Consider the following 15,269-nt stretch of genomic DNA (forward strand, 5'->3'; position numbering starts at 1 on the left):
ACGCAAACAGGAAGCCTGTTTCTTTTGTGAGGGGACTAGAAACCAGCATTATATTTGATCAGGTGTGTATATAGAGACTTATTCACACCAATGGGACGATATCTCTCAATGCGTGTAAACGCTTCATGAGAAAGCTGTTACTTTGGGTCTTGAATGTTTTTCAGTCTTCCCCAAACCCTCAATTTAAACACAAATGGCCACGAGAGACATAACGCCTGAGGTGTGAGAAAGTATGCACATTGAGAACAATCCCGGCAAAGCAAATAGGAAAAAAGATACGGAATGATCCGGGGGAGGAAAAATGTGGGGGTCAAAAGAAAAGTAACAGCCTCCTACATTCCACCCTGGACTTTCCCTTCTGAATGGGTTTTCACCACACAATTGTACGGCCTTACTCAGTGCTTGTTCTAATCCTAGGTTTGCCTGTCTAGGCCACAGGTTAGCAACTACAGCTTGCTGACTGTTCTTGTACAGCCCACAAGCTAAGAATGTTTTTTGCAATATTTCATGGTTAAAAATGGAAGAATATTTCAGGGCTACGAAAATTATATGAATTCAGAATTTGATGATCATAAACAAAGTTTTATTGCAACGTGGTCATCATTTACATATTGTCTATGGCTGCTACCATGCAAGAACAGCAGAGTTGGATGATTGTGACAGAGACCTTATGACCTACAAAGCCTAAAATATTTACTGCCTGATTTGCCAACACCTGCTCTAAAAGGTCTGTTCAGTGGTCACAAGACAAAGCATTAAAGCCAGTAAATGCTCATATGATTTCTTCTTGTGTAAGTAAAATTGATACTAGATATTAACTTCCTTTAGAACCTTACAAACATCCACCTGAGAACCCATTCATCATCTACTCTTTCAGCCAGCATTTACTGAAGAATGGTTCTGACATAGTGCCATCACTATAGATGACAATGAAGTAAGAATGAGGTGTGGATCCTTCACTCAAGGAATTTGTCATTAGGAATGTTGGAAAATCTATATCTGAGGCTGGGAAGTATGAGAGCTGGATATAGCACAGAAAGGGAGCTTGGGAAGGTAGTATCATTTCCTGGGAGAAAAACTGGGAGTCTGATATTCCGAAATTGGAGGATTGTAACCAACCTGAGTCGAATTCAGTTCACTGTCATTGGCTCAGTGCTGGGGTCTAATCTATTTACTGGCTATGACAAATTAACTCCTCTGTGCCTCAATGTTGTCATCTATATATTGGGGACAGTGACATTTCCCTCATAGGTTTGTTGAGAGGTTTACATGAGATAATATACATAAAGTGCTTAGCATTCTACCTGTCAAAATATCTAGCTTTCTATAAATGGTTGGTAGTTATTCACTTGTTTAACAAAAATTCGTTGAGTACCAGTTATGATGTTCCAGGCAATGTCTGTGCTGTCCAATCTCATGGTCACTAGTCACATGTAACTACTTAAATTTTAATTAATTAAAATTAAATAAAATGTAATAATCAGTCCCTCAGTAGCACTAGCCACATTTGAAATGCTCAGTACCTACATGTGGTTAGTGCTACTGTATTAGATAGTACAGCTATAGAACATCCCATCATCACAGAAAGTTCTATGAGATAGTGCTTTTCTAGAGAGTAAGGATTCAGCTACGAACAAAACCAAATCTCTGCCTTTAGGGAGCTTACATTTGGGTGGACAATAGTTAATAAGCAAATAAATGCATACTATATCAAGTATTGATAAATATTTTAAATAGTAAGATCAAACACTTCCCTAGTACTTTCTATGCCTGATACTGTCCTGAGTGCTTTTTACTAACTCTTAATCACTCCAACAACCCCATGAGACAGGTAAGCTAAGTAACTTACCCAAAGTCAAACTGCTAGAAAGAGGAAAAGCCAAAATCCAAACTGATGAAATCTGGCTTCAGAGTCCATTCTCTTAATCAACGTGCTATATTTTTTCTCAAAGCAAAGCAAAAATAGAAAAAAATAATAATAATAAAATAAGAGGTTAGAGAGTAGTAGTGGGTACTATTACAATTATTATAGTAAACATCTTAACCTCTATGCAAGTAGGGTATTTTATTGGTTAGGCTTTGGCCAGAAATAACACACTACAACAGGATAATGCAAAAAATCTATTCTCAAAGGTGTGGGTGAAATTAAAGAAAACCAATAAGGCATAGTGCAGTGCATACCCTAGGGCTTGATACAAAGGAACTATTACTAATCCTAGGCCTGATGAGCAAAGTAAGGAAACAGTTATTAAAACAACAAAAGAATAATTGTAAAAAGGGAGACATCCTATAGGACCTGTCACTAATAGAATGAGGCAGTGAACCTATGGTGACCCATCAGGGAAAGAGCCAGGAGAATAAATAGCATAACTCTACTTTCTTCTGCCATCTTATCTCCTGCTAGTGTCTCCCATTGGCTGAACCCAACCAGAAATCAGAGGGCAAGAGAGCCCTTGATGCAATCCATGTAACTCAAATTCCCAGGACACAGAGCTGACTGGATGACCAGGAGGCATAAACAGAAGATATCCAGTAAAGTCTTCTTACTCTAAACATCTTCTCTTGTACTTTGTTCATATAAAAATTGAACACACCTTTTGGGACAAAAAAAGTTCCAGTAACTATGGTGTCATAATAGAGTAATTGAATTTGAACATATACCTGAGACATAAAATATTAATCATTACTATTACCCTTCCTAATGGGAAGAGTGGGGATGGAGGACAAACAGTGTGAAACATAACTGTTAGAATCCCTACTTCTATGGTTGGTCATGAAATTTAAGTTGAGAATCACAGCTTTCTTCTTCCACTACCCATTGCATATTCCCCTTTCTGCCAGCACTTCACTGTATGAGCCTCTTTACAGAGTGACCCAAACTTTTTTATTTTATTTTATTTTTTTAATTTATTTTTTGAGACATAGTCTCAGTCTGTCGCCGAGGCTGGAGTGCAGTGACGCAATCTCAGCTCACTGCAACCTTCACCTCCCAAGTTCCAGCAATTCTCATGCCTCAGCCTCCTGAGTAGCTGGGATTACAGGCACGTACCACCACGCCCAGCTAATTTTTGTATTTTTAGTAGAGCTGGGGTTTCACCATTTTGGCCAGGCTGGTCTCAAACTCCTGACCTCAAGTGATCTGCCCGCCTCAGCCTCCCAAAGTGCTGGGATTACAGGCGTGAGCCACTGCGCTTGGCCCAAACTTTTGATCCTACAAAATTTAGGTTCTTGGTGCATCTCTTGTTACTGAGTTCCTTCAGTCTTCCACTGATCAGGACCATTGGATATGTGTGTACTCACATGGACTTGTTAGTGAACTTCTAGGTTCTAGATATAGTCCTCCTTGACTTGATTGTATAGCAGCAACTAATTTCCCATTGGTATTGTAATCAATTACCTAAGGCTGTATAGTGGTGCCTTTCTTCTTGTCCCAGTTTCCAGCTCAATAGGCTGTGAATTCCCTGGTGGAAGTACTTCTTCTTTGGATATTAGAGTTTCCAAATCTGCTAAGTTTGTGGGGCTTGGAAGAAAAAATATCTCTGTAGTAAGTTTTTTGCTGTAATAGTGAGAAGAATATATCTTTGCTTCCTGGATGTCTCAATTCTGGCTATAGGCAAATTATGCCACATGTTGGCTATTGGTTTAAGGAATATGCTGCATTCTTGAGGATAGCACCTCAACTTCTCATGGTGCTGTCTCACAGCTGGTGTCATAACTGAGCCTTCAGAAGACCATTACACCATTTAATAATACCAGCTTCTTCTGTTTGATGGGATCCGTGGTAAGACCACTGAATTCCAAAGATATTAGTTAATTGTCATACTTCCTTTGCTGTAAAATGGGTCCCCTGGGCAAAAAGTAATATGTGGTAGAGCAAGGCAATGGTACGCTTATTCTGTAAGTTCATGAATAGTGGTATTAGCAGAAGTGCTGTGGCCTAGGAAAGAAAATTGGTACCCAGAAATCTCTACAGAGGACAAATGATTATTCCCCCCATGATAATAGAAGTGCAGTATAACCAACCTGGCACCAGGTAACTTGTTGGTTCTTCTGGGAAATAATGCCATATCACAGAACCAGCATTTGATCATTGCTGTTGACAGTTTGAGCACTTAACATGAGCGGTAGCAAAATCAGCATATTATTGAAATTGATCAGTACCATTATTGAAATCATTCAGAATCTGTCCCTACTGACATGGCCATTTTGTACATAGGCCCATTAAACAAGCACTACTTGACTAAAGAAGCTGATTCACATCTACCAGACAGGTCATATTGACTACCTGATTCAGATCAAAATATTTTCAATTTTTCCTTGTAATTTATTCTTTATGCATGTTATTCAGACATGTATTTTTAAATTTTCGAATATTTGGGGCTTATCTAGGTATTTTTATTGATTTCTAATTCTATTCTTTTAATATATATAAAATACATTAACTATATGTATAAACTCAAAGAATATATATTAAATATTAAAGGATATATAAATATTTTTAAAGAATGAAATCTTAAAGGATATATATATATATTCTTTTAAAATCTGTTGGGACATTTTTTTAGTGGCCCAGAATATAGCCTGTCTTGGGGAATATTTCATATGCACTTAAAAAGATGATGCGTTCTGCAATTGTTGGGGGTAGTCTTCTTTAATCATGAGCTAAGATCTGTGTAGGAAATAATGTCATTTACATCTTCTTCTGTACTGATTTTTTTCAGTTCTATCAATTATAGGAAAAGTCTGTTAAACACATAATTGTGAATTTGTCTATTTCTGTTTTTAGTTGTATAAGTTTTTGTGTCATATGTTTTTTACTTTGGCACATATACGTTTATGATTGTGATATCTTTTATCATTATGAAATAACTGTTTCTGGCAGTAATTTTTTTTTTTTTGAGATGGAGTCTCACTCTGTTGCCCAGGCTGGAGTGCAGTGGCACGATCTCGGCTCACTGAAACCTCTGCCTCCCGGGTTCAAGCGATTCTCCTGCCTCAGCCTCCTGAGTAGCTGGGACTAAGGCGCATACCACCATGCTCAGCTAATTTTTTGTACTTTTAGTAGAGACCGGGTTTCACTGTGTTAGCCAGGATGGTCTTGATATCCTGACCTCGTGATCCACCCGCCCGTCTGGCAGTAATTTTTGTCTTAAAGTCTCTGATATTAACATAGCGTTTCTAGCACTCCCATGCTTCTTTTTCTTTGCACATCTAATAAATTTGGTTAAGACTGGACATTGTAATGTATTGTAGCAACTCTGAATTCTGTTACATTTTCCTGAAGATTGTTGGGTTTTTGTTCTAGTAGGCAGTTTGACTTGCCTGGTCTCAAATTTCAATTTTCAAACCATATGTCTCCTGTAGCTGCTACTATCTCTGTTGGTTTTTCTTTCTTCCCTCAGCTTCTGATTTATTAGACTGTTGCCCTAAGTATCTTTCCTGTGACTGAGTAGATTAGTCATTAGTCAAGCATTTGGGCAGAAATTATGCTCAGATTCTGGGCTTATTCTCTCTGTCTTTTTGCTTCTGGAGTTTTCTCCCTTAACTCCCCCTTAAACTGTTCTTCCAGTTTTAAGCTGCTCTCTGATACCTCAAGCAAGTAAGGCTTCTGCTTTCTGCTGCCTGAGCTGTCCACATTTAGTTTTAAAAAATCGTAAACTTAAGGCTGGGCATGGTGGCTCACACCTGTAATCCCAGCACTTTGGGAGGCTGAAGTGGGTGGATCACGAGGTCAAGAGATCGAGACCATCCTGGCCAACATGGTGAAACCCCGTCTCTACTAAAAATACAAACAATTAGCCTGGTGTGGTGGCAGGCGCCTGTAGTCCCAGCTACTCAGGAGGCTGAGGCAGGAGAATCACTTGAACCCGGGAGGCGGAGGTTGCAGTGAGCCAAGATTGTGCCACCGCACTCCAGCCTGGTGACAGAGCGAGACTCCATCTCGAAAAAAATAAATAAATAAAAAATAAAAAAAATAGTAAACTTATAAATCTCACTAAGTGCAGTCTTATCTTTCAAAGGTAGACTCTCTTCTGATTTTTCTCTGCTCTTTTTTTGTTGGCCTCCCTTGGATGTTACCCACAGGTGAGTAGTTTAGCAGTCAGCCATGGATTTGGGCAGAGTTTATACTCAGATTGATCATTACACATTCTATGCATGCAACAAAATATCATTCTATGCATGCAACAAAATTTTACCATGAATATGTAAAATTTTTTTTTCAGTTTAACTAATGGATACTAAATGATTTCTTAGGTTAGGTTTTGTGAAATTACCAGCAGAAGCCATTGATTGTGAAATTTTAATTAAACTATGATCTTGCCAAGTGAGAAAGGTAGCGTTAAGGGGACATAAGTTTCATTATGATATGAAATCTTATTTAATGTCTTGGTCAAAGCTGTTTACAGCATGGAAACATTAACTTTTCTTTTTGATTTGTACTTTGAATGTCTCTGGTCATGACATTGGGCAGCTTGGTGAACTTTTGTGTGGTCCATATCTTAGGCATGAGGCTTGTTTCTTAAAATCCATTTAGTTTTAGTTTATAGAGCTTTAGGAATAAGGCAGTTTTTGTTTTGAGTTGGAGAGTTGTAGCCAAATATTGGGGGAGATTGGGAGAATGTAGGATCTAATTCAGTCCATAGGTAGATAACAAGATCTTGAAAACAATGTACAGGGATATAATCTAGTAACAGGTGTATCATAGGGTTTTTTTTAAGAAATATAATTTTATTTTTTAAAATATTGATCATATAAGAACTTTAGATTTAAAAACTGTTTGAGGCTTGGAAGCCAGAAGAAGGCCAACTTTAGATTTTATTTATAGTCTTAAGTTCTTGAGCCTGACAGGAAGTGACAATTTTTATTTACTCATTTTAAGGCTGAGAATTCTTGAAGATAGGCATTTTATGTATATTTAAAAATGTGACATTTTAGTTAAAGCCTTGTTAATATAACCAAAGTTTTAAAGTGTATTTTGTTTATAAAGAGAGAGAGCAGATTTTAATTGAAATTATTTAAATAAAAATAAAAATACTTATGAATGGTTTTTACATTTTTGGAGAATCAACTAGGGAGAAAAAGCAAATGTTTTCATCTTTGTTTACAAAAGTATACTTTCCCAAGTTTTTGTAAACTACAGATAGGTTATGAGAGAAAATTTTCTTAAATCTGGAAATAAAAACATTTAAGTAAAGAGCCAACAATTCTTTAAATAAAAGTCATAAGAACATTATTTGTATCAATTATTCAATTTCATGTAATTAATTTTTTGTTTTGTTTAATCCTGATTAGTAGTTTTATAAGTCCATTAGTTTTTTATTAGAGTTATGGAAATTTTTATTTAGTTCATTGATTTAAAACTTATCAGAAATCTGTGTGAGTACTTATTAGAGTTCATTGCTTTTCCATGAAAAGCAATTTTAGACTATAGCTGATTGCAAAAACTTTTAAAGGATTTAAAGCAATAACTGTGGATAACAAGGACTCAGAATAGCCATGGTCAAAATTTGATGAAAGTTTTCAGTTGACAAGGAAACTAGTTATTTTTACTGTATGTAGCATTTTAAGATAACCAGAATCAGGACTGACAGCATTACACCAGGACCATTAGACTTTTATAAATTTTATATATTTTTTCAATTAGTTACTGAATAGCATATTTATATAAATATAACTTTAGAAAAGATTAATATAACAATCAAATGATCACTGATAACATTAGATTTTTATGAATTTATATAATTTTTGGAACATTTATATCAATACCATATCCCTAAACGTAACTGAAAGAAGATTTACTATCATTTATTATTTGACAATGTCTTTTCTGCAATTTATCAAATGCCTAATTATTTACTATTTCTATAAGATTTTATATATATAATATACATATTTTATATATACGATATATATATTTTATATATATAATATGTATATATTTTTTATATATATATAGGCTTTCTGTGGCTCAACTGGAAAATTTTAAAGTTAATTTTAGGTCAGAAAGACCTAATTTAGGATTTTGAACCTAGGGAAACCTACCAAAGATGTCAAAAGGTTTAAAACACTTGTTTAAAACAGAATTACAGGTCATGGCTAAATAAAATTTATTTATTTAACCAGAATGATAACCAAAACACTTAAAAAAAATAGAGTTTTAAAGTGGTTAAAAGGGTTTTTTTTACATCCATGTAGCTTTCTTTATTACTTTTAAAGTAATCCAAAACCTAGTAAATTCAATGCAGCAATTATCTTAATAAAACATAAAATCTTTGAGTTTTTTTTTAAGGCCAGTTACAAAAAGGTAAAAAAACCAAACCAAAACAAAACAAAAAAATCCTCCCATAGTGTGATTACGTTTCCTTATGTGAAGCTCATTTAAATAACTGGAAGTCAAATCTGAGGAAATGGGTACTTGAATTTAATCAGACACCAGAAAAGTGTGTTCAGACACCAGAAAAGTGAGTGAATTATATTATAGAGGAATGTAAACAGGAAAATGCCTTGAGCAGGGAAATACATTGGCTCTTACTAACAGCATGGAAAGTTTTGGTTATATGGAATAATTTAGGCATGTCAAGAAAAGCCAAGACTAAAGAATCAAGTTACACTGGAGCAAAACAGTGTTTTTTTAGAAACTTATGGCAACATCTCAGCATTATGCCAGAAGAGCAGGGTTAAAACCAGAGAAAGAAAAGTTACAGGAGTTGACAAAGGTTGAGAGAGAGAGTTATCACCTCAACTAAGAAAAAAGATAAATCTTTTTTTAAGGGGAGAAAGAACTGAAGGCAATGATGTGTGATCTGCAAATCATGTGCAGCGAAGTACAGCAAAAGTTGAGCTTTTGAGATGTAAATCTGAGAAGTTTAAAAATATATATTTTAGAATTAAAAATCAAAACTTGTAATTTTAGTAAGAGCAAATTAATATTTTAAGAAAACTTTATTGTTTCAATGTAGAAGACCATAATTTTTAGTTTTGTTTTGGTGTATTTTTAATATCAAAGCTTAATCTTTAGAGAGACTTTTAAATAATTTCTAAAAAGTTATAATATCACTTGATCACCCACAAAAATTTTTAAATACATTTTTAATGAACTTTATTAGAACTTGTATACACCATCGATTACATGTTTAGATATTTTGCTTTGTCTTACATGTTCTTTAAAAAAACAAAAATAGTTATTTTAGTTTAGGACACAAATTTACCATACAAAATTTTTTTAATACAAAGTTATTGCTTTAGCTGTTATTTTTACCAAAAATACATTTTTATAACATGTTTTACATTCTTTGAATTTATTGGTTTGTTTTTATTGTTTTTTAATCTATATTTTGAAACAAATTTAAAATGACCTTCAAATTAGACAAAATTATTTTTTCAATAAAGAATGTTTTTTCATAATTTTTTAATATTAAAAACATTTTTTGTACACTTTACGTACAGAATTATATATTAATTAGAATTTTTAACTGTTAGTAACTTTAAATTTGAGTGAAAACTTAGAAAGCAAGAAATCTGGAATCACCTATCTCATTTATAGATGAGAACTATTTTATAATTTTTAGAAACATTTTTCTATAACAATTTTTAAATTTTATTTGGAAATAACTCAGACATTTAATGAATATCTATTATTTAATTTAACAAAACTTTAAGATTTTAAGTTCTATGAAAAGTTTATTTATAAGCATTTATTTCATTTATATTTACTTAATTTATTTTTAACAGTTTACCTAGATTATTTATAAGAACTGAGATATTAGACAAAGATAGCCACTACTTTAAGTTACTTTTTTTGTTAACAATTTTTATAACATGTAAACATTAGGTGTTCACCTAAGTGAGAACCTTAAAGTTAAATATATGAGTATTATCCCAATAACTTAGAAGAGTTAGCTGTTGCTTTAAACCAACAATATTAATTTAGTTTTATTTATCAAAATATTACACAAAGGTCATTTTGTTTTAGGCTGGGTTAATCGTTTCATAACTCTCATGCCAAACCCTGACACCTTAATATATATAAACATATACGTGTGTGTGTGTGTATCTATCTATGTAAGCAAAAAATATAAATCTGTCTGACCAGTAAATCCAGGCAAAAATGTATGTTGACAATTTTGGAGACATTTTTATTTTTATTTTATCAATAATTTAAAAACCAGTTTATTTATTAAAGATTTACTTAAGTCATGAACTAAGAAGCATTTGGGTTAATAACTATATATTCGATATTTTATATGAGTGCCCATTTATCTAAATAAAAATTTTTAAGGGAATTTGGGTCAACTAAGCCAGATTTTGCCAAGTAGACACAACATACAACACAATACATGTACATATGTATAAATTTATTTAAACACATACATACACAAACAAAGAGCTTATAGTTTTTATTTTAGAATTTTAGTTAGGGGATAGTAATATAAACTCATCAGTTTGTAAAAGATAGTTGGATCCAAATTATATTTTTGACAAAATTGGAACCTGTTTATATGGCTAAACCTTATTTGCCCCAGTAGGTAAGACTGTGGACCAAAATTTTGAGTAAAGCATTTTTCAGGGCAGTTTGATTTTTAAAAACCTCTTTTACTACTTTTTGCCCAGTTTTAGATGAGTTTAGATTTAAACTTTTAATATTTGCATTATGGTGAGGACTAGCTGAATTGTATGAGAAAAACGTCTCCCAAGTTGCTTTGAATTAGTAACAAATCTGTCTTTTGTTTGCCAGTCTGATTTGTTTGATTAGCGCATGAGGGCAGGGAAGCATTTTAATAGTTTCTTTTTAGATTATTAATTTTTGAATTAAATGTTTTATTATTGTACACAATTGCTAATCAGGCAAACCTAAATTTATATTTTTGGAAGGTGTCCATGTTGTTAGTTACTGTGGAGCTGTTGTAATTTGTAAAGCCATTAATATGGTAGCCCTTTAAGAATTTTTTTTTTTTTTAAATCTTGGCTGGAATGCCAGAGCAGTGAGATAGCAGTGAGTTTTATTTCACCACTAGCAGAAAAGCCAACACATTTAAAGTAGGAAGAAAAAAATCGAGAGACATAGAACTTAAAAGACTACATGTTCACTGTATAGTTGCAGATTTTTAAAATAATGGCCATTTACGTAGCCAGCTGGAGGCCCAGGAAACCTGGCATGCCTTAATATTTGAGAATTCCATTCTGTTTCTTATTAATCCCTTAAGAGCAACAAAACTATAAATCCTATAAATCCAGGGAATATCGGGGGTTTAAATTGGTGTTTTAGATGGTGGTGACTGCTCTGGTGGCTTTTAATTAGCCATCTTGTGTCTACTGTTTAGAATGTTTATTTTTTTCTTCCCAGAAGATTTTCAGAAATAATAAGGGAAAGGAGTCAAACGTAATCAAAAGAAACCAAGGTAAGAGTGTTCACAAAATTTTAACCAGGTGTGCAGATCAAATGAAATACTAAACTACACATGGAACCCAGAGAAGACGTGCCTCACAGACCAAATGTAAATTCTCTAGAAAGCAAGAGTACTCAATCGAAAAAGACTTGTCTTTATACCAGGACTTACCAGAAAAGACTGGAAAAAAAAAGTATTTTATAGCCCAGAAGGGATGTAAGATTTCTTATTAAAGTGGCCTTATTTAAACTAGATCCCAAATAAAGTAAAAAAGCCCCTGTCAAAAGGAGAGAGGCTCAGCTCATAAGGGCCAAAATGGTGAGCTGTGGAAGTGGAGGGATCAAAGGGCTCAAGTGAGTACTGCACACTGGTTCCAAAAGCCATCAATTTCTTCCAATAGTGACCTTTTTCATATCCCACTTCTGATATCATATATGTCAACCTAAATAACAAACAGTCTCTCAAAAAGAAAAAAAATTGCGTATTTGAGAATAGAACATTGCAGTGGGAATATGCATGCCATAGTAAACTATGTTTGTACTCAAGGAGGTAAAGGAAGGCTAAGGTTTTTAAAGAAAAAAAAAGGAGGCTTTCATAATTGTTTTGAAGTAATTATTCTTGACTACTAAGATCTGTAACAAGCACAACACCATTTTGAGGTTGGACAGGCAGTTGCTGGACAGATGTCTGTGCAGAAATATTTTTTGCATAAGGTTGCAATGGCCTTTGTGCAAAGTTGTGATTTTTGTAGTCTTTTGTGTTATCAGGCATACAAATGTGAGAACTCTCTCTTCATGGCCTTCCGTGGCTTTATTTGTTGGAATTTTCTTGACATCAGTGACTCCATTTTTATTCTGACAACTTTCACAATATTTGTGTGTGCATAAGGGGGTGACTACTTGAGATTAAGTTGCAGACACAATGTTCCTTTATCTCTAACTAGCTCCATGTCTATTTTATAAGCACAAAGACATTCTAGACATTATATACAACCCTAATTTAATTTTCAAAATTGAGAAATTAATATGAATAAAATATATTATCTAATATATAGCCCTTGTTTAAATTTCATCATTTGTCTCACTAATATACTTTTTACCCGAAGAAAAAAGTTTAGTTCAAGATCAAATCCAGAATTACGTTTTGCATGTATTTGTTTTGCCTCTTTAATCTCCTTTAATCTGGAACTGTTTCTTGGTCTTTTTACTAGTTTCCTACTTCAGCTATAAAAATTATCGCAACTTTAATGTCTTAAAAACACACAAATTTATTATCTTAGAAGTCCGAAGTCAGTCCCAGTAATCCAAAGTCATGGTGTCAACAGAGCTGGTTCCTTCCTGAGACTCAGAAGAGAGAATCCATTTTCTTGTCTTTTTTAGTTTTTAGGACTCTCACACATTTCTTGGATCATTGAGCCTCTTCCTCGCATTACTGTAACCTTTTACATACATCACCACATCTGTGACTACTATCTCTGACTCTCCTGCCTCCTTCTTACAAGGACACTTGTGACTATAATGGGCCTACCCGGATAATCCAGATAATCGCTGCATGTCAAGGTTCTTAATTTAATCACATTTGCAAAGACTTTTTTTTTTTTTTTAACTATGTATGGTAACATATTCACAGGTTTCAGGGATTAGGAAATAGGTATCTTTGGGGGGCATTAGTCAGCCCACCAGAGTGCTCATGATACAGTATGTTTTTGAAAGTCATTGTGAGTCCCTTTGAAAATAAGGTAGATGGAAATGAAGACAGAAAACCAGGGAGAAGAAGATAATGAGTGGGAAATTAAAAGAAGCTCAGGAAAGGGAGGAGACAGGAAGATACACCTATTAGTTTGCATTTCTGGTTTGGCAAACTGATGAAGATCTAGATCCCCTTCTTGATAGAAGTAAGGAAAAAGGCAATATGCCCTTTTCTGGACCTATTTTTTAAGTGCTTAAAGTTTGGGAAAAAGTTGATGTCTGATGTCTGTGGTGGGGGACTGTCATGAGAAAAAGTGATTTCTGATTCCTTAAATTCTATCAGTGTATAGACTATAAATTTCAAAAAATATACACAGCTATACACCTGTGGAATTATTTTTCTGCAAGTAGATACATTTCACGACTTCACAACTCATTGTAAAAAAGTACTTGGTTTGCTTTATGTGAAATAGAAGTTGGAGCTTAAAAAGAAAGTCAACCTTTCCTCTCTCCAGGATATCCAGCATGAAGCCACATTACCATTCCTCCCTTTTGCACATACACATCTGACATTTTCCTGGGCCTACAGAATGCAGTTTGATTCTTCTTTGCATTTCCCAATTTGTGCTATAACTGCTACCATAGTGATGCTGTAGCCACAACAGAAAAACTTACCCTTAGAATTAGCAATGATTCAGAATATGAGCTGAGCTGGATCTGATGGCTGAACAACATGGTACCACGGAAAGTGAATTCCATTGACAAGCAGGAAGAAGAGCCGCATGAAAAGAGGAAGGTGATATTTCAGATTTCCAGACTCCAGTTTTCTGACTATCAAGTTGGAGAATAACTTTTTTTTCAAGTTTCAGTTATTTATTAATCAGTGTAATCTCCCCAGTAGATTACATCAACATGATTTCATGCATTTAGAGGAGAAATATTTCCTGGTTAAGTGGAAAATTGTGTGGATTGCTTCTGGAAGACCTTCATTCTAAAGCAGCTTTATAATGAAACATTTCATTTAGAAATCTGGACCTTCTTTCTTCAGTTTGCTGTAATCCACATTCACTGAGTAGAACTTGTATAGATCATTGGGACCCAGTTGGATCCAGGGCTCTGGGTTATTCTTTCTGTCCCAACTAACATCTGGATTGAACAATGCCAGACACTAGAGATACTCTAGTACCTCCAGCTCCAGTAAATACAAAAAGGGGATCCCTTTTTGCAGCTCCAGATACACAAGTGCTGCTCTAGTACCTCCAGCTCCAGTAAATACAAAAAGGGGGATCAAGCTCAGATGTATCTTGGCCTGACTGATGATCTGGCGGATCATGTTTGCGGCAGAGGTCTCCGATTGGAAAGGAAGGAACCAGCATAGCCACCAGCCCCTGGGCTAAGTAGTATCTGCTGGATAATAACTTTTAACATCACAAAAGACACCTACACAGATAAAACAAGGTTTTCCTTTCTCTATCCTCTCTCATCACCAAATGTCCAGCTTATAGTTGCCCTCTTTCAAAAATACCAAACACATCTCAGGGTAGGTCATTTCCTGTGGTCCCCAGTGTGGGTAAAATCCTTGGCTCTACAGATACATTTCAAATGGATTTGTTTTGGAGGCATCTTCCTCTCTAAATCCTAAATACTCTGTTGACACTTTTAATCTGGAAATTTTTGAGGGGTAGAAAAGGGAAGTGCGATCTGAAATGTTATCCCAGTTTCATGTTTGAACTTGCTAAGAAAATACCTCTGTCCTCAGTGAAGTACTCTTTTGGGTTTGGATGTGGTATCCTAGAAGTTCCAAATGATGAAAACTTTAAATGGATGAGTTCTTATGGGGATAATTTCTAAATACTTAAGCAGTTAAAACTAAAGCTATGCCTCTGTGATTCCAGTGATGAGACTCTTCCCCCTCACCCAGCCAAATACCTCCAATGACAGACATTGAGATTTATACTATAAAACAAAATGTCGCCCCACCATCCTGATACCAAAAATCTGATCTTATGGTAGAGCATTAGGAAAACCATGAGGAGCCCAAAAGAAGAATACATTGTGTACCTTTACATTTCCTGTTTGGGCATCCTTCCATCCCCAGATAACTAGTTTTGGATGTCCCTTGCTCTGGTCTCTGTGCTATCTCCTAGAGGCCTGGCCACACCTGCAGCATTTTGCAGGTCAGAGATCAGAAGAA

At 34.7% G+C, this 15,269-nt stretch overlaps 1 pseudogene; it reads right to left on the reverse strand.

Annotated features, from left to right (window-relative positions):
* Positions 1–14,052: 14,052 nt before the first annotated feature.
* Positions 14,053–14,408, reverse strand: LOC129043432 (cytochrome c oxidase subunit NDUFA4-like; annotated as a pseudogene).
* Positions 14,409–15,269: the final 861 nt, after the last annotated feature.

The sequence above is a fragment of the Pongo pygmaeus genome, chromosome 13, assembly GCF_028885625.2.
Source record: "Pongo pygmaeus isolate AG05252 chromosome 13, NHGRI_mPonPyg2-v2.0_pri, whole genome shotgun sequence".
Classification (NCBI taxonomy): domain Eukaryota; kingdom Metazoa; phylum Chordata; class Mammalia; order Primates; family Hominidae; genus Pongo; species Pongo pygmaeus.